We start from the raw sequence: 7,667 nt of genomic DNA, 5'->3' as shown, positions 1-7,667 counted from the left end.
TACTAAAACCAATGGGTTAGAAAACCCGCTACAATCATGCAGTACAGTGTACAGTCAGAAAGCAGTTTAGCAGTAATAAATTAATAAAACCCAAAAGTTTCCTTGACTTGGAAGAGTTTGAGTGTTGGATAGCCACAGCCAGCTAGCTAATATAGCATCCCTCTCTGTTTTACCCGGGTGTTTGAGTAGGCTAAACTAGGGTGCTGCATTTGCTAGCTAAGTGAAAGTGAAAGTTTAAAAAATACATCCAAATATATATATCTCTCTCTCTCTCTCTCTCTCTCTCTCTCTCTCTCTCTCTCTCTCTCTCTCTCTCTCTCTCTCTCTCTCTCTCTCTCTCTCTCTCTCTCTCTCTCTCTCTCTCTCTCTCTCTCTCTCTCTCTCTCTCTCTCTCTCGTGCCTCTCCTTAATTTAGGAAGACATTAATTTGTTCAACTATTGTCTTTCTCTCTCTTTGAGTCAACTACTCACCACATTTTATGCACTGCAGTGCTAGCTAGCTGTAGCTTATGCTTTCAGTACTAGATTCATTCCCTAATCCGTTGACTGGGTGGACAACATGTCAGTTCATGCTGCAAGAGCTATGATAAGTTTGAGGACGTCCTCCGGACGTTGTCATTTTTACTGTGTAAGTCTATGGAAGGGGGTGAGAACCATAAGCCTCCTAGGTTATGTATTGAAGTCAAATTACCCAGAGGAGGACAGAAGCTAGTGTGATTTTAAGCAATTATAAGTAGGCATTACCTAATAATTGCCTAGTAATTGTCTACTAATTGGTTGATGATATCATTGGAAACACTTACTTTCCGCTATCTTTTTTGCTACAAAACATAGAAGCATAGAATTTTTCACATATGTTAATGTTGGGGTGGTGCTTAGATTTTTTTATTTATTAGAATCCCAATTAGCCGACGCCAATGGCGACAGCTAGTCTTACTGGGGTCCGACTTACTGGAGATGATTTTGAAAATGTCCCTTTAATAGAGTGAATCCAAATGCTGCCCAAATCCCTTTATGGCAATGCATTTTGTACTTTTTCGTAAAAAAAACTAACTTTACCTTCCCTTTGTGCCGCTGACGGACGAAAACAAACAAGCCAATTAAATCCCCAGGACAACAGGAGAAAATCAACAGCAACAACAAGGATTCAATAATTTATTTAATCAGCCAGGAAGCATGGCGTCTTGGATCTCATTTGGGGGCCGAGGAGACTTGGGACCAGGAAGTCAGCTGACACAGTACAGGTCGCACTGCTCCGTCTGTTGAGACCCTATATATAGACACCAAATCATATCTGCTTCCAAGAAATCATTCAACTACCAACCACACAGTCCCATTTCCCTCCTAAGCCACAGAGCATCCCATAGAATCAATAACTTCTCAAATGGATACTTAGTCAAGTGGTCTGCAGGTCAAAGTTAATGTCCCCGAACTTGCCTTTTTTTCTTATTTTTTTTAAACATGTGGTGTACAGACTGATATGTGTGTCCTGTTTCCACTGGCAGATTTCCAACATTTTCAGACAAAGATACAACAGAGAGTAGCTCAGATAAATCACAAGTTCATTTAATTGAGGGGAAGGTGGCGTGAGGGAAGAATTGGTCTCTAGCCTCTTGGACCAGAGAAGGCCAGACTGTAAACTCTGGTCTCTGTTTGACTTTCCATCATCCTTTATTAGAGTGCAACTCTTGGAGGACATCGGTGTCTTTATATGATTACACCTCTCCAGAATGTCAAACAGCAACTTATCATAGAGGAGTAGACATCATGCTTTGGAACGGTTGCATCCTCTTTGTTCCTCTTTGCTTTCAATGCATACCCCGAAATGGAGAGAGTCAGACAAGGGTAGAAATGTATTTTCATGAGCTCTGGTATATAACTGAATATCTTTGACTCCTCCTCTGAGGCAGCACTACCTATGGTGCTTTCTAGATGATTCACACCAATAAACATTTCAAGTCAATCAATAACGAAGGCTTCATTCCGCCATTGTCCATTTTAGCTGCTGAGAAATATGTTCCATGGCTCTTCAGTCTGTGGGTGCAGAGGAACTACAGCTGTCTGTAAGTAAGGGCTGGATGACGGGAGGCAAACCAGTCTTGGAAGGAAGGGGAGAAGTGGTTTGAGCCATCCCCAGGCTCGTGGCGAGGATATTTATCCAGGGAAGCACACTGGGAGAGGGAAGAGGGAGGCAGTTAGTTTGTAAGTTAGCTGCTGACTAGCTAACTTACTAACGCTACTGTCTGCAACAATGGTGTGACACAGGTTAAAAGCAACGAGACCATCCTGCAAAACACATTTTTTGATACTACTACAAACTGTAACTATTTTGTCTATTGAGTATGGAGTTTTCAGGCTGTAGACGTATCTCCTTTACCACATGGTTCAAAGTCTTTATCAGCTGACACAGGATAAATCAATGTGTAAATATTTCTGTACAGGGAATCGCCAAAGACGAAGTTGTCCTTTGAAACACGTTCCAGAATTCAACTTCAAACAACACAGATGTCCGCTAGAGTAGTGGTAATCACAAAATCACACAGAGACTTGGATCGACTCACCAGTTGCCTAGCCATTGAACTGAGGACATTTTCGACATCCTGGACCCACATCTGTGAAAGAGAGAGAGGTAGAGATGGAGAGGAAAAAGAGAGATCAGGCAGACAAGGGGATGATAAGCAGCTGACACGCAAGGACATGAATCATTCAAAGAGAGCGAGACGTTGTTGCCAAACAGAATCTCTTTGTGCCACATTTTATCACACTAGACCTAGTTTTGCAAAGGGAGCCGTTTCCGCTTCGCGTTGCCATGAAACATTTAGCCGCATGCTGGATTTCTCCCCAGTAACTGTGCGTACCCTTGGTTCTTGTGACCCAGAAGTCTCAAGTCTTGATGAAGTGACATTTCTAAGTTACCTCATCACACAGTCACATACAATACAGAGGCTGATCAACAGCATAAGTAAAGGTAGCATAGCATAAGAGTAAAACCCTTCCAAGGTATAGTTGTAACCCTTAGAGAGGTCGTAGCAGACACACACGCAACAATGTAGTGTTGGTAGTTTGCCTGAGATGACAGAACACAGAGAGATTGTGCAGGTGAGGGATGGAAAAAGAAAGTTTCAGGTGAGATCTTTCTTACTCTGTGGCTCTGTCTCTTCTCTATGCTCCACTCCTCCACATCTCTCCAGTGCCCTGGCAGGCGAGCACAAGCCACCCTTCTATCCTCTGCTCCAGGCATGCTGAAGAAGCATCCGCTCTCTCCCTTCTGACTCCCAGACAGTTCCAGTCCACTGGTGTTTGGAAATGGCCCAAACAGAGCTGGGGGGTTTCTGGCCAGACCACCCCCTCGTATCAGTCTCAGGTGACTGACACTGTTTCTGTATTTGCAACTTGAGTCGAGACATTGATACTCTGCACTGTGTGCTAGAGTCGAGTTCCTCTGGTTAGGGCAAGGCTCTTTCATTGCCATTCAGTACATCCTGCCCCTAGTCCAGGCATGCTGTAAGGCTGCCCCTAGTCCAGGCATGCTGTAAGGCTAAACCATCTCTGACTTAGTCAACTTCAAATATCTGCAAAGCTACTTCAACCTCAATTAGCTGTGTAATTGGGCTGGCCATATAACAGAGAAGGCTTTGATCTATGGGAAAGATGATCTATCTATTTATTTCTCTCTGCATTATAAACGATCTGACAAAAGAAAGACCCATTATTGATGTGAAGACAGATTTAATGATTTACTGTCCTAGCACTGCTGCCGAATCATAATTATTACAAACTGTAGCTATTAGTGGGGTTATATGGATGAGTAATATAGAGAACAATTTTGGAAATCAGAAAAGACTAGACTAGAATAATTGGTCTCTCACCTGTTCCTTTTCCTTCCATACAGCCTGGTCACCTTCTCCGTGTGTTCACAACTGGTTGCTGCTGCCCGAGGATCTGAAAAGAGGAATTTCAACCAGAAAGTTTAAACCAGTAGACTGTCTTGTATAAGTACATAGACTGAACTATAAAACACACGTGTTAGCCATGAGAGTTTAGCGTGCCTAGCTAGCCTGATGCACTGCCACCTGGGACTAAAATGCTTTTGGGTCGACTCCTGGACACTTGTTTAAAGTATCCACTACTACAGTCATACCAAGTCTCTGTGTAGTAAATCCAGGGCCTGTATTAAAAAGTGTTTCAGAGTAGGGTCCCTCCTGTCCGTATAATCGTACGCATTATGATCTAAAAGGCAAGACTGATCCTTTAGCAGCACTCCTACTCAGACTCTTTGTGAATGCGGGCCCCGGAGCCTACGGCACCTCACTAGCACTAAGTCTAAACTCTGATTGGGTGGTTAGTGATACCATCCAGGAAGCTTCGCTGGTATTACCATGGAAACACAAAGACTAGCCAGCCAGATGCATTTGGGGAAGAGCGGTTCCAGATTCTAATTGGACTAATTTACTGGATTGAAACCAGAGGGAGCAGGTCTTATACTTTCTCCTGAACCTGTTGCCATAACAAGCCTGTCTTTCTCATGCTCTTTCTCCACCTGTTGGAGCAACTAGTGATATGTAGATATGGTTCAACGTTAACCATATCTATTGAGCTTGACCTCTTATTTACAGTACCAGTCAAAAGTTTGGACACACTCACTCATTCCAGGGTTTTTCTTCATTTTGACAATTTTCTACATTATAGAATAATAGTGCAGACATTAAAACTATGAGAGTTACTAGCCTCAGAAGTTGCAGCCCAAATAACAGACACATCTCAATATCAACTGTTCAGAGGAGACTGCGTGAATCAGGCCTTCATGGTCGAATTGCTGCAAAGAAACCCCTACTAAAGGACACCAACAAGAAGAAGAGACTTGCTTGGGCCAAGAAACACGTCCAAATTTGAGATCTTTGTCAGACGCAGCGTAGCTGAACGGATGATCTCCGCATGTGTAGTTCCGTGAAGCATGGAGGAGGAGGTGTGATATTGTGGGGGTGCTTTGCTGCTGACACTGTCTGTGATTTATTTAGAATTCAAGGCACACTTAACCAGCATGGCTACCACAGCATTCTGCAGCGATATGCCATCCCATCTGGTTTGGGCTTAGTGGGACTATCATTTGTTTTTCAACAGGACAATGACCCAACACACCTCCAGGCTGTGTAAGGGCTATTTGACAAATAAGGAGAGTGATGGAGTGCTGCATTAGATGACCTGGCCTCCACAATCACCCAACCTCAACCCAATTGAGATGGTTTGGGATGAGTTTGACCGCAGAGGGAACAAAAAGCAGCCAACAAGTGCTCAGCATATGTGGGAACTCCTTCAAGACTGTTGGAAAAGCATTCCAGGTGATGCTGGTTGAGAGAATTCCAAGAGTGTGCAAAGCTGTCATCAAGGAAAAGGGTGGCTAAAGAATCTAAAATATATTTTGATTTGTTGAACACTTTTTTGGTTACTACATGATTCCATATGTGTTATTTCATAGTTTGGATGTCTTAGTAATAGTAAAAATAAAGAAAAACCCTTGAATGAGTGGGTGTGTCCAGAATTTTGACTGGTGCTGTACAGTATGCCTCCTGTGCTTGATGGTCTTTGATGTAGGTATGCTTTCCCACAGCATCATTTAAACCCCTCTTTGAACTACAGCTTTACTACAGACACAACAAACTGTATTGTTTACTCACAAATTGCAGGTGAACTCCGTTAGAGGCCGAAGAGGATGACAGGTGTGTGTTTTAGAAGGCTTTGTCGGTCTGGCGTACATCCAACTTCACAGTAGTAATGTACCTGGAACTGATGCCTGACAGCGTGGGGAGCCTCACTTCTCCACGGGCTGCAGTTCTCTCTGCACGTATGCCATCTCTTTCTCCCCCAGCTCGTCCGGATGGCTGAAAGGACGGATGGAAGGAGGAGAGAAGAGGAAAGCAGGGATGGAGAGGTGGGTGGACAGCAGGTGAAAGATCGTATTAGCACAGGAGAGGAGAGTGTGACAGATAAACTCCCACAGCTGAATACCTCTGGGATTTCTAAGTGTAAGTATGGTGACTGCTCGCCTTTTTGGCATGGGCTATCACCATTACCTCAGTGACTCAGTGACTTCCTGCCAGAAAGAGAGAGACAGATTACTCTGAGGACATGCTTTTTGGTTGCTTTGTTGGTTTTTGAGGGGGATTCTCCTTTTAGCTGCTCAAGCACAGTCAGTTTGGTTCAATGCAAAGTGATGTGTCACTGTCTCCCGGTTGGTGGGTAGGAGTGTTCCACAATCTGCATAGAAAATGTTTGGTCCTTGTAATGTAGTCAGTGTTCAATATACAGAGGAGAGAATTACTACCCGAGCATATCTGTCAAGCAGCCTGTTTTTGCTTGTAATGCCTGTATATGTGTGTGCTCGTGTGTGTTTACGTGATTTAAAACAAGCCTCCAGAGATTGTACGGCAGGCCAGAGGTTCATAGAGAGAGTGCTAATCAGCTCCAGGGGTAAACAGAAGATGTGTGTTGTTGGGTCTCAGTCCCACGGGAGATGTTTGAATATACTCAAACCACTCCTGCCACGCCCAGCCCTGTGGCATCTCCATGTGCTGAGCTGATGGGGAATGCTGATGAGAGAATGCTCTTACATAGTAAACTTGGTGTCAGGGCGGAAGGTAGCCTAGCGGTTAGAGCGTTGGGCCTGTAACTGAAAGGTTGCTGGGTCAAATACCTGAGCCCATAAGGTGTAAAGTCGCTTGATCAAGACACTTAACCCTAATTTGCTTCAGGGGTGTCATACTACTATGGCTGACCCTGTAAAACAACACATTTCACTACATTTTTTTTGAATTGTATTTATTTAGAATCCCAGCCCACGTTCCCGCAGGAGGCCTTTTGGTAGGCCGTCATTAAAAACAAAATCAAGTGTATCTGGTCATTTTATTTTGCTGAAGAGGTACTATTACTAAACGTGTGTTATTTCTTTGGACTGGTTGTGTGAGAGTAATACTGTGGGTGGCTGAGGAGTGTCTATAATGTTGTCTGTGTAAGTATGTGCTTGTGGGAAGGACTGTCAGGAGAATGTCCTCAGTGGCCTCTCTCTCTCTACTCAACTCTCCAGCAACAAGGCTCTCCAAGGACAGTAGCGTGTCACTCTTTATTTGGATAGTCCGGATAGTCCATCTGTAGATGTTCTACAGATGATCATACTATCAACAAACTATCTGTTGATAAGCAGCTGCTTGCTAAGGTTACGGTTTAGGTAAGGGTCAGGGCTAGGGTTAGAATAATTTAATTTGTTTTATTTGTTTTTATTTTTATTTTAAGGTTATTTTTATTTAACCTTTATTTAACTAGGCAAGTCAGTCAAGAACAAATTCTTATTTACAAACCCGGACGACGCTGGGCCAATTGTGCGCTGCCCTATGGGACTCCCAATCACGGCCGGATGTGATACAGCATGGATAAGGGTTAAGGTTAGGGGTAGGTCTAGGGTTAGGGTTAGTAGATAGTTATTTGAAATGTTACTGATAGTCTGCAAGTAGTCTGTAGAGCATCTACAGATGGCCTATTGAAATAAAGTGTTACCCAATAGTGTATCAGGCCAATCTAAGACTATGACTATCAGATTGGATGGTGAAACACTACAGTAGCACTGTCCCACCCAGTCAAATTGATCACACAATAGAATGCTCACATTGGTTGTA

General features: G+C 43.5%; 1 long non-coding RNA gene across 1 annotated transcript; it reads right to left on the bottom strand.

The window, feature by feature from the left end:
- Positions 1–1,141: 1,141 nt before the first annotated feature.
- Positions 1,142–3,860, bottom strand: LOC139568678 (uncharacterized). Its single transcript, XR_011673647.1, has 3 exons — positions 3,143–3,860; positions 2,562–2,612; positions 1,142–2,171 (listed from the first exon to the last, which is right to left on the bottom strand). It is a non-coding gene; the product is annotated as an uncharacterized lncRNA (long non-coding RNA).
- Positions 3,861–7,667: the final 3,807 nt, after the last annotated feature.

Source organism: Salvelinus alpinus, chromosome 2, assembly GCF_045679555.1.
Source record: "Salvelinus alpinus chromosome 2, SLU_Salpinus.1, whole genome shotgun sequence".
Classification (NCBI taxonomy): Eukaryota; Metazoa; Chordata; class Actinopteri; order Salmoniformes; family Salmonidae; genus Salvelinus; species Salvelinus alpinus.
Note: the sequence above shows the minus strand (reverse complement) of the source record. Positions and strands in the feature narration are given on the sequence as shown.